The sequence below is a fragment of the Dendropsophus ebraccatus genome, chromosome 4 (genome assembly GCF_027789765.1).
Source record: "Dendropsophus ebraccatus isolate aDenEbr1 chromosome 4, aDenEbr1.pat, whole genome shotgun sequence".
Classification (NCBI taxonomy): domain Eukaryota; kingdom Metazoa; phylum Chordata; class Amphibia; order Anura; family Hylidae; genus Dendropsophus; species Dendropsophus ebraccatus.
Window position 1 is genome coordinate 124824846 of NC_091457.1, and position 18130 is coordinate 124842975.

At 42.1% G+C, this 18130-nt stretch overlaps 1 pseudogene; it reads left to right on the forward strand.

Moving 5' to 3' along the window:
* Window positions 1–6054: 6054 nt before the first annotated feature.
* Window positions 6055–6234, forward strand: LOC138790148 (U2 spliceosomal RNA; annotated as a pseudogene).
* The last annotated feature ends 11896 nt before the right edge of the window (window positions 6235–18130 follow it).

Below are 18130 nucleotides of genomic sequence, written 5' to 3' on the forward strand. Positions count from 1 at the left end.
ATGCTCACTTGGTTCTGTCCATCACTTCCATTGACAGTGAATGGGACCATTAGACAAAGCTCAGTGAGTGTGCCTAGCTGTTTCTGATACTTCCATTCATCTTTTTTTTTAAAAAAATGTTTTTGATTGAACATTTAAAAAAAATAAAGAGTTTTATATTGACACGATAAAACCCAGAGGGTATAGCCTCTCTACCCCCCAACTCCCCTCCACTGATAAGATAACCTTTAAAGTGGCTCTGTACCCACAATTTGTCCCCCCCCCAACCGCTTGTATCTTTGGATAGCTGCTTTTAATCCATGATCTGTCCTGGGGTCCATTCCGCAGGTGATACAGTGATTGTCCTAAAAAACAACTTTTAAACTTGCAGCCCTATGTCAAATTGGTGTGGCCTACAGTACCCATGCCCTAGGTTTGCACCCCCTCTCTGTCCCTCTTCATCACTAGTGATGCCTCCGGGTAGGATTTTTCCTATTCATCAGCTGTCTGCACACTGCACTGCCTTAACTATCCAGCACATGTGCAGTGCTCACATAGGTGATGAACAGGAGAAATTGTTCTTGGGGCATTCCCAATGATGAGGAGGGTGGGGAGGAGGGATCAAGGGGTGTGGCAATCCCAGGGCATGGGTACTCTAGGCCACACAAATTTGACACAGGGCTGCAAGTTTAAAAGTTGTTTTTTAGGACAATCACTGCATCACCTGCCGAACGGACCCCAGGACAGATCTTTGATTAAAAGCAGCTATCCAAAGGTACAAGTAGTTAGGGGGGGGGGGGGGGGGGGGGAAATTGTGGGTACAGAGTTGGTTTAACATAGTTCCTTTACCGCTGACAATAGTGGAAGTTATATGTGCGGACCTGGGGTGCCAGGCCGGGAGTATCCAACCATTTGCTTCAGATTTTGTAGTTTGCTTTTCTCTTTTCATACATATGCCTCTCTATACTGACCAACCAGTGGACTTTGCCTATCAACTTGGCCACTGTGGGAGGTTCCATTTGCAGCCAATGCTTAGCGATTAACTTTCATGCCATAAATAAGATGTGAGCAACTGCTATTTTCTCACAGACATCAATGCCCAGATCATCTACAAATCCCAGAATATAAACCAGTGGGATTGCTGTGTACAGAATAAGCTCTGCATATGGCCCACTCATCCTTAATAAAGAACATCCATGCTTGGATTCGGTGCTCATCATTCTTGGCAGTAATGGGGTTACACATATACATATGTCAGATGAATGGGAAAGGAACAAATATTGTTTACAACAATTAAGAAAGTTGGGTCGATGTTGGAAGAATGATTCAGTAACCTCATACATAGGGGCTAGCTCATGAATAATAGTTATTTTACATTATATGAACGGTATATAGTGTATACCACAGCTGGAAGAAAGAAAAACAAAAACAATGTTAAGGTTTATTTCACCAGTGTCTGGCACCAAGAGAACCATAGTCAATTCTGTCTAATTGTCTGAACTGATCTCTATGACAGTTATGTGACAGATAAATCCTTTAGGTCAATGAACTTACAATGACACACTTCATTCATGTGGATTGTATGCTTCTCCGTCATTATACACTGTCAGTGGTGGAGCAAGCTACTATGGTGCCGGAGGCAAAGTTGGCAACATGTGACCTTCTACCACTTCATCACCAAGTGAGCCCTAGAAAGGAGGAAATAAACACTACACGTCTTAAGAATCCTTTTTTATTCCAATAAACCACATGGTGACACCACAAAATAGTGTTGTGGGGCTGTGAATTGTCATGAGTGTGTCTTGCCTATACTGTGTCATACACTTAAAGAAGCAGTTCACAAAAAATTATTATTGGCCCCCTGCTAGGGGCTGGCGAGTATACTCACCGCAGCTGATCAGTGTCCCGTGGCGCGACTTTGTTCCGGACCTCACGTGCTTTCATCGAGAATTCTTTTAAGCGCGTGAGTTCTGGTGCACAATCACAGGAGACTGAAGAGGAGTCACAGCAGAGGCTGACATGAGCACGCGCCAGATTTGAACGGCGCCGCGGGACCGGAACAAAGCCGCACCGCGGGACATCGATCAGCTGCGTTGAGTATACGTGCAAGTGCCTAACGGGGGGGTCAATAATAATTTTTTGTGAACTGCTTCTTTAAGATGAAAATTGCCAGAAATGGACAATTTTGACTATTTTGGGCAAACATGTTGAATGACTGCTTGTGATAGCCGACTCTTGTCTAAACTAGGGGTGTGTATTATGATCGGCCAATCAATCACCACCACTTGTGCAAGCCCCCTTTGTTCTTCGAGGTTATGTTCAGCATATCTGTGCTAAGACCCCCACTATCCTCTAAATATAGCGGGGAAGACCGAGTGGCAGCCTGCTTCACTCCCTGACTTGCTCCAAAATTGGCTACATGTCAGTGCCCCCAACATGCCAAACATTTTTATAAACTACATTGACTGAAAATGATTATCTTGGCAGCATTTTTCCATAATTATGCTCGGGGAAGTGGTAAATGAAAAACAAAGTAAAATGTTCATTATGTTGATTGTTTCCCCACTGCCACCTGTATCATCGAGCACCGACCCCTGCTTTGTTGTGCTTCCTGGTTCAATGGCATGATATCATAGCCCTGCTCAGCCAATCAGTGGCTGAGGCAGAACATTGGTACGGCCACTAATTGGCAGAGCAGATCTATGACATCATGTCCCTGAACCTGGAAGAGCTGCACAGCAGGGACCAGAGCTCCATGATACCAGTGGGGCAGCAAGGAAGCTAAGAGTTCTTTTTTTATATATTTATTTATCACCTATTAGAGAATAATTACAGAAATAATAGTTGTCCAAATAACCTCTATAAAAATGGAAATTAATTATGCTTTTTTTTGTGTTTGCATAGAAATATCTGTTTTCTTTAAGTTGGAAATCAGGGGGAAAGGAATATGACATAAAGGAAAGCTGTAAAAATATGGCCAAAAAAAGAATGTGTGAATGCACAAAAGGGCTGTTTTATTATTGAGTTTATAGAAATATAGTAAAGCAGACTGCCGTTATTTGACCTGTTTTTCACCATAAAAGGCAATTTTACACGTTGAGAAAATGGCTCAAAATATGAAGTGGAAACACAGCCTTAGATTCTAAAAAAAAATCTGAATTATGGCCATAATCTGTAAGTATAGGCTGACATGTTGATGGTCAGATCATTCGTACAGAAGACTCAATGTATGAGTAGTCCTAAACTTAAAAGGGTATTCCACAGGATAGGGGACAAGTAAGAGATTGCTGGGGGTCTGACCTCCCTACCCCAGGCAATCTCCAGATCGGTCCTCGGCTTTTTGTTTTGAATAGAGCTGCGGGTACAGCACATGACCTGCGGCTCTATTCATTCAATATGGCGCCACCGGAAAGAGCCGAGTGCTGTACTCGTCTCTCTCCAGTGGTTCCATAGGGAATAAATGTATAGCAGAAAAAAAATAGTGACAGCGCTCGGGGATGGATATAAATGTGACATGTATGGGATTCAGAAGATGTCAGTGGAACTTACTTCACCGCAGGGGAAAGGAAATGTACACAAACCTGTCCACCTCCTGGATGCTTCCAATATAGCACGCAGCAGTAAAATCTTGCTGATATCGTCTTTTATTCAGATAAACATTTATTTAGCAATTAACAGGATGGTGACACGTTTCAGTGGGTCATCCACCACTTTTCTCACGCCAAAGAGTCATGCAGCTAAAGTACACTTTATATAATATACTCACAATGGGTTGTAACTCGGTCAGTCCCTTCGCCTGCGGGACTGGGACTGACCTAGTCCGGGACTTGGCCCATCGGGCGAAGGGACTGACCGAGTTACAACCCATTGTGAGTATATTATATAAAGTGTGCACAAGTCAAAAAGACAGAAATGGCTGCACATCGCACCCATGGTTGACACAAAGGCTTGTTCAGCTACATTTAAAAACCAACATCAGAATTTAGTATATAATTTGATCAAACCATATTGCCTCATGTACCAACGTGCAGGTCTCTGATACACATGAGTCCCTAACCAAAAACATCACTGTGCCGGTCAGTGAACAGAATCCCCGCAAAGCGTGCGCAAGCAGAGAAGAGGGGCCAAGGAATGGCCCTGAAACCCCAATGTCACAGGACCAAACCCCTAAGGGGCCCCCCGAACCCCGCTGGCACCGCCGGCGGAGAATGTGGATGCCAAGTGACACAAATGTGAACAAGCTCTTACCTCTTTCCATTGCTCTTGCAGGTAGAATGGGAGAACACTATGAGGTCCTCCCCATATGTACAAAGGTGTTTCCTGCTAATTTGGATCACATGGGTCTTACAAAGCACGAGTGCTAGCCAAAATTAAAAAAAGGGACTTTACACAAAAAGCGCTGCGGAATCTGTTGGCGCTATACAAATAAATATTATTATTATTATTATTATTATTATTATTATTATTAAATATGCACAAGCCAAAAAGACAGAAATGGCTGCACATCGCACCCATTGTTGACACGAAAGCTTGTTCAGCTACATTTAAAAACCAACATCAGAAGTTAGTATTATAACTGACATCTTCTGAATCACATACATGTCACATTCATATCCATCCCTGAGCGCTGTCACTATCTTTTCTCCTGCTATCCATGTCTTTGGCCGGTGTGAAGCACACATTCGGGATTGAGGGGAAGTGCCCTCCTTATGGATGTTCCCAGGGAAGGGATTGATACATATATAATACCTTTGTGGAAAAGTGGTGGAGGTGGGAAGGGGCTTTACACCCCATACCCACTTACACCGGGTGAGTCTGATTAAAACTACCTACTCTAGTGGATGAGCGTAATCTCCTACATATTTATAGGGAATAAATGGAGCTGCCGGAGAGAGTAGTATATAGCCATACCCACGGCTCCATTCAAAACAAAGGAGCCAGGGGCCTATCCTGTGGATAAGGGACAAGTTAGTTTTAACTTGGATTACCCCTTTAAGATGGCTGTATTATTCTTTAATTTTACTGTGTATGAACATAGCTAACCTTGAAATCCAACAAGGTTTGTGTTTTTCTAATCCTGGACAACCTCTTTAAGGTAATACACTTTAGATCCGGTATGTCAAACTCAGGCTTTAGCTTTGGCTCTCCAGGCATGATGGGAATTGTAGTTTTAAAACAGCCTGGAGAGCCTGAGTTCGACATGTCTGCTTTAGATAAGGCTTGGCTAAACCTGCCAATTTCATAAGGACTGGCTGACTGTCCAAAGGGTATGCTGGGCTCCTCAGAAAGGCTGGCCATGTTGAATTTAAAGGTCATCCATGTTTAGCGGCAGTGTTCCCCTTTTTTCTATTACATGGTTCGATTATCTGCCATTTAGGACTTTGTAACTGAGTGTGGTTCCAGCAGCCCTGTGGTCGATTATACTACAGGTCAGACCAGGGGCGGATTAACTTTACCATAGGCCCCGGGCTGTTCACCAAGCCTGGGCCCCCCCACCCCACTGTAACTATGGTAACACTAGCCTCGCGTTCATAGTACAGGATAGATAATGTCATGATGTCCTGATTTGTGCAAAATTGCCATTAAAAAACTGATTTTTTTGCAAATCATGGCGGAAGTGTAACCAGGAGACAGTACACCACTGAAAGTATAAGTCTTTTTGGGTGGTCATGGGCCCCCTAGGAGCTCAGGGCCCCGGGCTGCAGCCCGAAACGCCCCTATTATAATACACTACTCAGACCGTGTGATACAGCCTTAACTTTCAACACTTTCAATAGCTGTTGGACAAATGTTCGTATGGCTGAAGCTATGTTCACACACTGTAAAATAATGCCAAAATACAGCCATAATTTTGAATGAAAAAAAAGTCATATTTTCAATGTGATAATGTGCTCTATTAGGCTATGTTCACACACAGTATTTTTGTTCAGTATTTTGCAACCAAAAGAAGGACTGGATTGAAAACACTGAAAGGCTATGTTCACACACTGTTGAAATTGAGTGGATGGCCGTCATTTAATCTCAAAAAACATCTTTTTCAAAACAACGGTCGTTGTTTAAAAATAACAGCAATTAATTGCTTCTCTGCCTTTTTGCTAAAATCAAGTGTAGTATCTGTTCTTATCAATTTAATATCTGATACGTCCCCTATCTGGGGATCATATATTAAATGGATTTTTAAAACAGTGAGATGGAAAAAGAGCTTGCTCTGTCCTCTCCAGGCAGTGCAGTGCTTCTAGGTTCAGTGCACCAAAAAAATAAATAAATTATTAGCCATTAAATGCCGGCTATCCACCCAATTTTAACAGTTACCTTAAAGGAGAAGTGCTGCGAATTAAAAAAAAGTATACTTACCCGTCCTCATGCCCTATAGCACTGCTCTGGGGTCCCGTGAACAGCTGCCAGTGTCCTGCAGCTCTTCCAGCTGCAACGTCATGTACCCGGCTGAGCAATTGCCGTTCAGCCAATCAGTGACTGGGGGGACACCGGGCTGTGATGTACCCGGATTCCAAATAAAAATGACATCTGGTGGCTGTCAGCGGGACCCAGGAGTGGCACTATGGAGGCAAGAGGACAGTAAGTTTACTTTATTATTTTTTCTGACTCCCCTGCCTTCCTCCCTTTTTTGAATTTCATGGGACTTCTCCTTTAACTTACCGTTTTGTTCTCAGAGAGATAAACTGGTGCATTTACTCCTCCTTTATCCACTTATGTGGTTATATTAAAGGCCCTATTACATGGAGTGATAATCTGCCAAATTAGAGCTCTGTAAGTGCGTATCTACCAGACCGCTGCTCGATTATACCACAGTAAGGCTGTATAATACCGCCTTATCTTAGTATTTTTGAATACTGAAAAAAATATGCAAATAAACTCTAAAGGAGACCATGTGCAAGATTTTCTGCTCAGGAGTGAGCAGACAAGGAAATATCTTAAATCTTAGCAATTTACTACCTAATAAGACAATTTACTATGAGAAGGGTATTGTCTGGGCACACACACGTACTTGTATTCTTCCAGCTTAGAGAACACTTGTGTGATTATATCTCTAGTACTGATAGAGATTAATAGGTGAAGATTTTGCCCCCACACAAGGGATAAGACATCTCGGGCATTAGAGTATAATTGTTGTTAAGCCCTGAAATGTTGGCATGCATATTTTTGAATGGCATCCTGTATTATAATGTGAGTAGTCCTTGAATCTGAATACATATTGGTGTGATTAGATGTGGATTTAACCGGTGATCACTCCTCACCTCCATCCATATAGTCTATAAAGCCAACAATACACATTGATCTGAAATGAAGGTTTCGAGAATTTTTGTGTTACTTTTTACACTTGCGACCAGTGCACATCAAGAAATCTCAGCAAAGCAGAGCTGGTGTTTTTGGGCAGGAGTGCAGCGGAATACATTTAGTAAAGTGGCACAAGGTTCTACATCTTGGCCAACCCACCAGATGGTAAAGAATGAGGACAACAGGTCATTGCAATAGTTCACTTTTATTCATAGTGGTGCTCAAATAAGTCCTAGTCTGTTAGCTACAATGTTCTTAGAATGGTCTAGCTGGCTCTTCTATTTTTTTAAATCGGTTTTTCCAATATAAAACTATTTCTGTATAACCACCTACAACAAACAAGCAGATGTCTTAATAAGTGTATATTCATAAGTGTGTATTCATTTTAAATTGTTGACCATGGCGTACAAAGCCTCCACAACCTGATATCCCGCTACCGTCCCACACGCACCCTTCGATCTTCCGATGACCTCCTTTTGTGCTCCCCCCTTGTTCGTACCTCAGACAACCACCTCCAAGACTTTGCCTGAGCCTCCCCCATACTCTGGAACTCACTACCCCGACACATCCGGCTCTCATACACCATCAAGACCTTCAAAAGTAACCTGGAAACCCATCTCTTCAAACTAGGCTACAACCTTCAATATCTCTGCATCACACTTGACTGGCTGCACTTTACCTCCTGTTTCTCTTTCAGTACTTTATAGATTGTAAGCCCTCGTGGGCAGGGTCCTCTCCCCCCTTGTACCATTCTGCCATTTGCCTTCATGTAATGTGTTTTTGATCTTGTAATGTTCCTGTTTGTCACCCACTATCACTTGTATAGCGCTCTGGAAGGGCGCTTTATAAATAAATAATAATAAAAAGAATAATTTTTATTATCTCCTCAGAGAGTGGCCAGACGCATAACATCATCACAGAGTTTTTTCTTTCTAAAGATGTCTGTAGGGAAAACTGGGCAATCCAGTCCTCAGATTTGAGCGGACTTGTTACCAGTAAGAATGCTTAAGATACAGACCTCTGATTCTGATAGCAGTCACATATTGTAGACTTGCGCTATAAGATGAAGTACCTCCTTGCAAAAAGGTCCTCGCAAAAATAGTTAGAATTCCTGGCTCCATTTTTGTTTTAAAGTGAATCTGTCACTGCAAATCTGATTTTAAACTGCTGACACTGTTATAACTTTTAGGACAAGGAGACACATAACACCTTTCAAATGTCTGTGGTGACCCAGAAGTAGCCAATCTGTCAGCTCCCGGGCCTTACCTGAGGTGCTGACAGTGTGCTGTAGCTGGCAGTCCCCTTTTAAGCATATTACCTTTTGGTAATTTGTCAGTAAAATGGATTATGCACAATCTCAGGTCTCCTACTGTACTGAAGAGTCAAAAAGGAGTTGTGGCTCAGTGTTTGTGCTGCACTCTTTCAGGACAATTACCAATGCCCTGATAAGCTGGAGCATGAAGCCTCGGCTTCCTAGAATGCTTCTGTGCAGTTCATCATTCTGCACTCTCTGCATCAGAGGACAGCGTCCATCCACACATCGTAACCTGAGCTGGCCAGAACATACAACAGCATAACTGCATGGGCAATCTGAAGCTCGCTTTCCCACAGTGTACCACCCCTTACCCCCCAACAAGAAGGACATCATGGACACATATCCATAGTACGCGGAACTCGATAACTTAAGAAGTACTGCAAGAACCCTTTTTGCTGCTATAACGCACTGGGCTATCCTGTAATCTACGTGGCCAGACACCATAACTGGCTGAGGTATTATCCCACAACCAGAGCAATAATCTTCCTATTCCCTGAGGAACTTGTCACGACTATACAAGGGAAACGCGTTGGAGATTGGAAGATGGGATACTATTAATTATTACCTCTATCTTTGAGGCTGTATATATATTCAAGACATGTGATCCAGTTTTCAACCTTACCTTTCTCTGCCTTGAAACAGAAATGTTGTTTAATTTGACGTACCCACACACACTCTCCCAGTGTAGGGTGAGTCCCTCCTGGCGTTTAGGGACGCCTGAACCAGGGGGTTCCAAACTAGAAATAGGCAGAATCATATGGGGACAACATATGACCCATATGCATTATATTACTGTTTGTCATATGTTATTTCTTTTTGGTTTGTGTGTAATACCACCACTGTTTGTAATTTATAATAAATACACGCATTATAGCAATTCTACCACAGTCCCTCCACTTCTTTTAAGGTTTTTTTTTTTAATTGGTTTGATTCCTCTGATGGAAGTTATATATTTTTATAGTTATATATTTTTTACTTTTATCTCACTATTGTATCATTTTTAAAAGTGCAAAGAATTCCGAATCAGGTCCAAATTAGTTTTAAAATTCCCTTTTTTCATACAATAATGAGACAAAATAAAAAATAAATAGCTGTATTTCATTTCCATCAGGGGAATCGAACCAAGGGAAAAAAAGACTCTTCATTACAAAAGGAGACCCAAGACTGTGCATAATCCACTCCACTGACAAATTACCAAAAGATAACATGCTCACTAGGGGACTGCCAACTACAGAACACTGTCAAGACCTCAGACAGGGCCCAGGTGCTGATAGATTCCCTTTAAGTAAAGACATAGTTCAGGATAACATAAATAGCTTTACTTGAAATACTTCTTAAAGTGACAGAATGTTCTTAAAGTGACATTCTTTTGCACAAGGTTGAATACAGTAGTGGTTTATACGTGGAGATAATTGCCAATGATATTAGGTGACTGTTGAACACTTTAGTTAAGCGACTTGAAAAGAACAGTCTTCTTAGACAGTTAGACTTGACTTGAAAATATGAAGAATTGGGGACTACCAAGGGGACCTGTCCGGAAAGTACAGAACTCTGTCAGGCAACTGCAGAGACTTTACTGATAAGAAGAAACACTTATAGCTCTTGAATGCCGCCTCCTGCCAGAGGAGTTGCTACGGAGTGCCAGATCCACCAACATTGGTCCCGCCCTTGAACAACCGGGCAGAGCTAATCCCTTAAGGGTACACAAGGCTATTGAGCGGACTTCAGTGGGGGTGAATCGGCTACTTGCTTCTTTTCCAACCACTGGGGACAATCCTTTGAAGTGTAGGATTTCCTGAGAAGAATATTTAATAGTAATTCTAGACATTGACAGGTTGTGAATAGGTGTTTTGAAGAAATTAGGCCTGAAGTAACTTTCTCTAGCTAAGCAGAACTGGTCCTGTTTAAGATACAATCACTCGACCTAAAACTATATTACATGACAGGTAAGGTCAGTGCTCGCTTCCTCCTCGTTCCCCAATTACTACCTGTGCTATTACACTCACAGACAGCAAGCAGGGCAGAGGGGGGAGGAGTGGCAGGGGCCATCCATTGAAGCCAGCGTCAGCTGTTGACACCCCTATTACACAAAGTGACACGCAGCAGACCATCGCTGACATAATCAGGATCTTTCAGCATGTTAAAAGGCAACGATTAGCCCAAATGCACAATGTCGGCTGATCATGTGCTATTACATGAAATGATTATTGGTCTGAATGGCCGGTGTGTGACAAGGCCTTAACTGGAACCCCCAAATTCCCCAGACAGAGCAACACCATATATTATGCTAGTACAGGGCTGATTCCCTATCGAAGGAGAGATAATATGACATTCCATTGCAGGGGCGTAGCTAGGATTCATGGGGCCCCATAGCAAAAATTTTTAAGGGGCCTCCCTCCCCTATGCACAACACAAAGCACTGCATATATATATATATATATATATATACATATATCTGCTTTACTGCTCCAGCACTGATGAACCCTGACGTCTGCACATTTTCCTTTCCTACTTGATTGCCAGCCGGAGAATAGAGGTCAGGGGTTATCAGTTCAGTGAAGCAGAGATCTTGGTCTTTTGCCTGTTAACCCTTTTTGTGTTGCAGCATGTAAGTAACCATTGGGTCACTTACACACTGCAGTAAATTAGGGGTTAAGCAGAAGGACACACACTCTTACCTTCTCCCCTGGGCCCCCCTCCTGCACGGGCCCAATAGCAACTGCCTACTCTGCCTCTATGGTAGCTACGCCACTGTTCCATTGGTTGGAACACTCTAGAACTCTCCAGTAATAGGTTAAGCTAAGTGTAAATGGATAATCCCTCTTTGTGCTATGAAAGTAACAAGTTACAAATAAAGACATTAACCCCTTCCTATTGCAGTCTTGTGGATAGGTTTATGGATAGGTTTACAGACAACATATGGATGTAAAAGCGTCAGGGAGAGTAAGAAACATTTTGGATAGTACCTTCAGTGCCGACTGGGAGAGAAACAGAGATAGTAGTGGCACATTGGTTTTGAGACACTACATATCCAGCTGTGCTGCCAGGATGTACAAAGAAAAGAGGCAAAAAGACTTTTCCAAGTTCCTGAATAACTGCAAGATGGAATGTTACTTCTTTAGGTGTTCAGCACAGACAAATATATGAAACATACCATGTGTCTCCTTGACCTAACAGCTATGTAATAGTGTCAGCTGTTTGGAACATGAATTGTAGCTGACAGATTTACCTTCATGTATAGGGAAAATTCTGATGATCAAAGAAGAGAAGGTGCTCGTAGATGGCAGATATAAGCTTTCTTGTGTTCCCTGTGGAAGCAACCAAATCAAGTCAGCATGTATAATCTTATCAAGAAGAACAGCCTGTGTCTCCAGCACATGACAAAGCTGCAAATACTGATAAAACTACTGTGTCTATCAGCTATATCTTCCTTTTTCTCTTCCTGCTTTCTAAAACTCAACGTGGACAAAACAGAACTAGTCACCTTTCCCCCATCTCTCTCCACCCCACCTTCTAATCTCTCAATCACAATCAATGGCAGCACTCTGTCCCCTGTCCCCCAAGTCTGCTGTCTTAAAGTCACTTTTGACTCCATTCTTTTAAACTCTACATTCAATTCCGACTTATCTATCTTTCCCTTCGCTTTGATTCTGCCTTTCCCCTCTGCCAGTCCCTTCATTGGCTTCCTGTTGCCACATTGCAAGATCCATAGCGTTCTTATCTTTAGCGCGACAGAGCTGGCTTTGGTCTCATTTTTTACAGGAAGATGTATAGTTTTTATCGATACCAAGTATTATATATATATGATGTTTCGATCTTTTTTATGATGTATTTTCTGAAGCGGATTGATAAAATACAGCAATTCTGGCACTTTTTTTTCTATTTTTCTTTTACAGCGTTTTATAGATTGTGTCGTTACGGACGTGGCGATACCAAACATATATAGGTTTTATGTTTTTTACATGGTTTAATGTAATGTTTAATTCTATATAGGGAATTTAATGCAAAGTTAATACTTAGTGTACACTAAGCAGTGATCTTTTGATGACTGTTACAATACACTGCACTACTTCTGTAGTGCAGTTTATTGCCTAACTACAATCTACACAGCCATGCCTCTACACAGCCGCTTTACCCTGGCAATCCCGGGGTCCTTCACTAGGACTTCCGATTAGGTGAGTATATTACTGCACCTTACCGGAACCCGTTACATGCCGCTGTCATGACTTGACAGCGGTATATAACGGGTTAAAACTACCTAGAGTGATAATTTACCACTCCGGGTAGTTGCAGCAGGAGATCAGCTGTCATGCTGACAACTGATCTCCTGCGGTACCAGGGCTCCTGTGCCGGTACCCTTTATTCTGTTACCACCGTAAAAAGCCGACGGGGACTGAATAAAGCCCTGAAGTAACCGCCTTAAAAATACGGTATGGAGGTCACTAAGGGGTTAAATTGTTGACCATCACATACAAGGCCATCCGCAACCTGTCCCCCCCCCCCCACAACCACTATACTCTGGAACTCACTACCACGACACATCCAGGTCTCACCCACCATCAAGACCTTCAAAAGTAATCTAAAAAAACCATCTCTTCAAACTAGGCTACAACCTACAATAATTCTGCTCCACACTTTGACTGGTTGCACTTTACCTTCTGTTTCTCTCCCCGTACCTCATAGATTGTAAGCCCTTGCAGGCAGGATCCTCTCTCCTCATGTACCAGTCTGCCATTTATCTTATTCATGGAATGTGTTTTGATATTGTCATGTTCCTGTTTGTTAACTCCTATTGCTTGCCTATTGCTTGTAAAGTGCTCTGGAATCAAGGGCGCTTTAAGATTAAATAATAATAATAATACATGTGTGGCAGCTGCTCAACACTTTTCAAGGTCCCCACATATACAACTGATGTATGGCTTCCACTATCTGCAGCCTACCAATTTTATTCTCATTTAGCTCACTGGTGAACATTCTCCTTACAAAGGCCCTACATGTGCGGAGCACCCTCACCTGCCTCTAGAAAATCATCTAAGGGTTAGTCCAATACAAAGATAGGTCTCTCAGACGAGTATTGAAATAATCTGTTTATCAGGTTTAAGGGCAGCATTCCCATCAAGTTCCTGTCTCGGAACAGCATTGCTTCTGAATAAATTACCGTCTTAGTCCTGGTTTATCTAAAGATCCTCCCGCCCCTCCTGCAGCTGTCCGCGGCTCCCCTGCAGTTACCCGCTCACTGCCGGCGCGTGTAATAGCGCCGGTAGCAAGCGGGGAATAAGGAGCAAGCAAGCAAGCGCTGACCTGACAAGTCAGAGCTCGATTGCTCCCGCTCATTGCCCCTTGTAATAGGGCAATCAATGTGACCGAGCCCCTGGTCCTGTAATTCAGCCCCTCCTTCTTTCCTGGTATGAACTATCTTGTCTGTAGCCATAACTACATGCCAATGATTATTAGGCCCAAAATCTGAAATTTGGAACTTATCCGACAGTAGCAGCAGTTACAATTTTTATAATTTTGTCCACCCAAAACTATTTTGCAATTTTAACTTAATATAGGAACTCTTCCCTTATATATCTGCTTATACATGTTACAAGATATCCTTCCATAGTGAATCAGCTTCTGCTGAGTTTTTAGTAGCCCTTTAAAGTCTTTTAGATGTCAAGTCACCAGTCTTCGCCCAAGCATTTATCTTGTTAAATTGCAATGATCCCACCATGAATATGAGAGCAGGGAGCCTTTGTCACTTCTTGGCACAAAGACCACTCCATCGTGTCTTGTACCATCTCTACGATCCAAGTTTGCTATGAGACTTAGCTTAGCTTAGAATAAAGAGTCACCGGGAATAGAGAAAGCACTCCTGAAAGACATGGGCAGCCTCCTTTGACACAGGTATAGAACTGTTGGAGGACAAGCACATAGAACCTGCAAATAATTCTGTTGCCCTTTTCTCTGCATCTCACTTGGGAAATGTCTGAGCAACCGGTTTGCTCCCAGAAACATGTTAATTGACAGCGGAGCTCATTAAGGCATGCACATGCAAAACACAGCAAGAAAGATTAAATGGACAAAAGGGCAATAATGAACTGTCAACAATCGAGTACATCTACACTACCAGGATCACTGGAGAATGAGGCATTTAATGGCAACAAAAGATTGTCTGGGCCAAGAAGAAAAGACGACCTAGACTTTTGTTTAGACAACACAATTGATTACAAATGAGAGATTAACAGGATAGCTTCAGATTTTTTGAAGGGGGTTAAAAAAAAAAAGAAAAAGTCCAATTAACTATACCGAATGTTAACTACATAGATTTCCATGCTTAGCCCAAAAGAAATTCTCATTAAATCATCCCTGGTGATCCTTTTGGGGAGTAATTTGTCTCCCTGATTCAGGAGAGAAAAGGAGCCATGGATAAGGAAGCGTAAATTCTTGGCACAATGATCTTAGGAGACACGCTGGAAAGAGCCCATAGGGAAGTTAATGAACATCTGACAAGCAGCTTGGAACTGGTCCTGGAGAACAGCGATGAAAAGATGGAATTGGCCAACAGCGTGTCTTTGTATCGAACATAAAAAGACCAATCTGCAACAGTGCTGCTGAAAGCTTGTTGAAAGTATATTGCACAATAAGACAAAACAATGGGCAGTCAATTGTGTACTGTGAAATGAAGAATGAAGAACAGTGCATGAATATGCCGGCTGGGTCGCATTTTAGAAAAATAGATATGTAATTAAAGAGGTTGTGTATGTAATCAATATTCATGAACTAATACATAACCCAACAACACAGATTGGCCATTTCATTTATCGAGAGATCTTTTGATGACGGGACACAAACAAAAACTTCGGTCACTACCAAAGCTGACGTGGGAACGCTTACAGGGTGTCTCCTAAGGGCATCTCCTTCTACTAGGCAAGTATAGATCTCTAACATGGAGGATACGGGAAAAGGCCACTCAACCATGGATAACCCTGATTTGTCCTCTAAATGCTCATTTCTTCATGCAAGAGATCTCAGTATTTTGGGGTTCCAATATAAAGTCTTAATGTGGTTGTTTACAGCAAGTAGACTAGACTTTGTTATTGTAATTGGTAGTTCGAGCTGTGCAGCAGATTTTGGGAAATAAAACCCCCAATAATTCTTATACCAAGCTCTTCACCATTCTTAGAGATGTAAAAGACAAGAATTCTATATCTTGAGGCCGTATATAGAAAGGAGATTGGATTACATTCGTAGTGTCTTCTTTCCAAAAATGGTTAACATGACCAGATCATTTATTTTAGTGAAAAGAAGATAGTTTTCCCTCTCTCCAATCCCTTCCACCATCTGCCCCTTTGCCTATCATCACAGTCTTATTAGCAGCATGCTAGGCATTTGACTACTTGCTCATCAAAGGATAAATGAAAATATACTATAATTGCCCTGGTCCACGTTAAAAGATAGATAGTCCCTTGACCTAATACAGCGTTTTTACTGCTATTGCTGCACTAATGAGCTCTTCTCCAGCAAGTAGAAAGCTGACCAACTACGGCCATTTTGCCATCAGAGGCTACCCTGTAAGTCAATGTTTGATCCATAAGACAGCTATGGTACATGACTAAGGATTATACTGAAAAAGACCTGCCTCTATACCTTTTGTAAGGCCCTAAAATAAAAAGCAAAGCATACTCATCTGCCCGTTTCTGATTCCTAGTATTGATTTGACTAATCAGAGTGGCCATTTTATTGATAAACCCTGTGTATTACTAAAGTGCATGCACTGAATTGTTTCCTAATAGCACACCCTTAGTATAGGGCATTATTACATGTTCTGTTCAGCTCTTCACCTGTGCCAGGACTAGCTGATCCTTTGGACACCAGGTGAGGGTCGCTCTATATTGTATCTCCAGTATATTGTGCGGAATGTAGAGGACCCGAAAGAAGCACCTGCAATTTATGTATAATGTAATTTACACCTCCTAACAGCTATTTCACCCTTTTATATGTACTGATTTGCTTTATTTGTATAAGTTATATTGTCATTTATCTTTAATCTTAACTTTTTCATTATTTTAGTTTGACATTTTGGAGACCTTCGGAACCAGTTACTAGTTGGAGTTATGGTCTCAAGATACAATGGTTTCAACATACAATGTTTGTCCTAGAACAATGTAATATAATTTGAGGGACCAATGTATATTACTGCGTAACCCTTGCACATATGGACCTACAACCTGCAGACTACCCCTGTCCTACTGCTGGTTTCTGAGATTTTGTCCCTCTGATTCTTCTAAGCTCTGCCTGCCCCAACTAGACTACCTCTACTATCCCAGCGTCCCCAATAATACAATCCTTTTCACCCACCTATATTCTTATAATGGCTTATTTATTGTTTTCTGGGTCACGGGCGAGTATTGGGTGTTTATGTTGGATTGCTAGAAATGTGCTGTACATAGCCTCGCTGTTCTTTGTAACAGTCATGAGGTTCCTACTAATGTTCCTCATTAACAAAGAGCACTAAATCCCGTGGTTTGCTTTTACTACCATTCGCGTGATCCAGCTCTGCAGTAATTAATGGCGCTGTCTACCTTGTCACCCCCTGAGTGGACGCCCACATGTATCTATTCCATGGAGAAATATACACTCACCATATGCCACCTTTCTTAGAGCCGTAATAAGTTCCCTAATGAAGAAAAGCATAGGTAGATGTTGATATCAACTGCAACAGAAAGGTTAATAATTGTGAACATTCATTTCAATTATTATTTCAACACTTGAGCAGTAAGATAATGAAGCAATTAACAAGTGATGTGAGATGATGTGAGCGCTCATGGGTCTGCGATGGAGTTATCTGTGCCAGCCAATGCTCGAGCAAAGTTCTAGGTTCCTAAACATTGGCAATGTACTTTAATGTCAGTCATAGTCTTGTTTTCTGTTAGCACAAATGGCACAATGATTTAAAGGGGTATTGCAGAAAAAAATTATTTTTTCCCCTATCCACTGGAGAGGAGAAAAATAGGAGATCGCGGGGGTCCAACCTCTGTACTGTCCGCCAATCTTTGTATCGGGCCCTGGCTTATGTATAGAGCCGTGTGTACAGCACATGACCCGTGGCTCTATTTATTCCTATGAAGCAACGAAAGAGCCGAGTATGCCAGAAGAGCACTCTAATCGGCTCTTTCCCTCAATCTATAGGAATGAATAGAGCCGCGGGTCACACGCCATACGTGCAGCTCTATTCATAATACAGAAGCCAGGGCCCAATACGGAGATCGGTGGGGGATAAAGAGGTTGGACCCCCTCACAATCTCCTACTTTTCCCCTATCCTGTGTGTCTTTCCTACACGATCAAATGCATTGGCTGAAGCAAAGGTTAGGCCTCTTGAACAAAAAGCAGAATGTCAGGGATTATGATGCTTACAATTCTTTGCTCTAGCCTGGGTATGTAAACGCTAGTCCCTTGGTCTCTTCCCTGAGGTAGGTTATACAACTTATTGGCTCCCACCAAATTCCCAGGAAAGTATTTAGTCACAACGCCCTTTGCAGAGTGTGGGTCCTCTG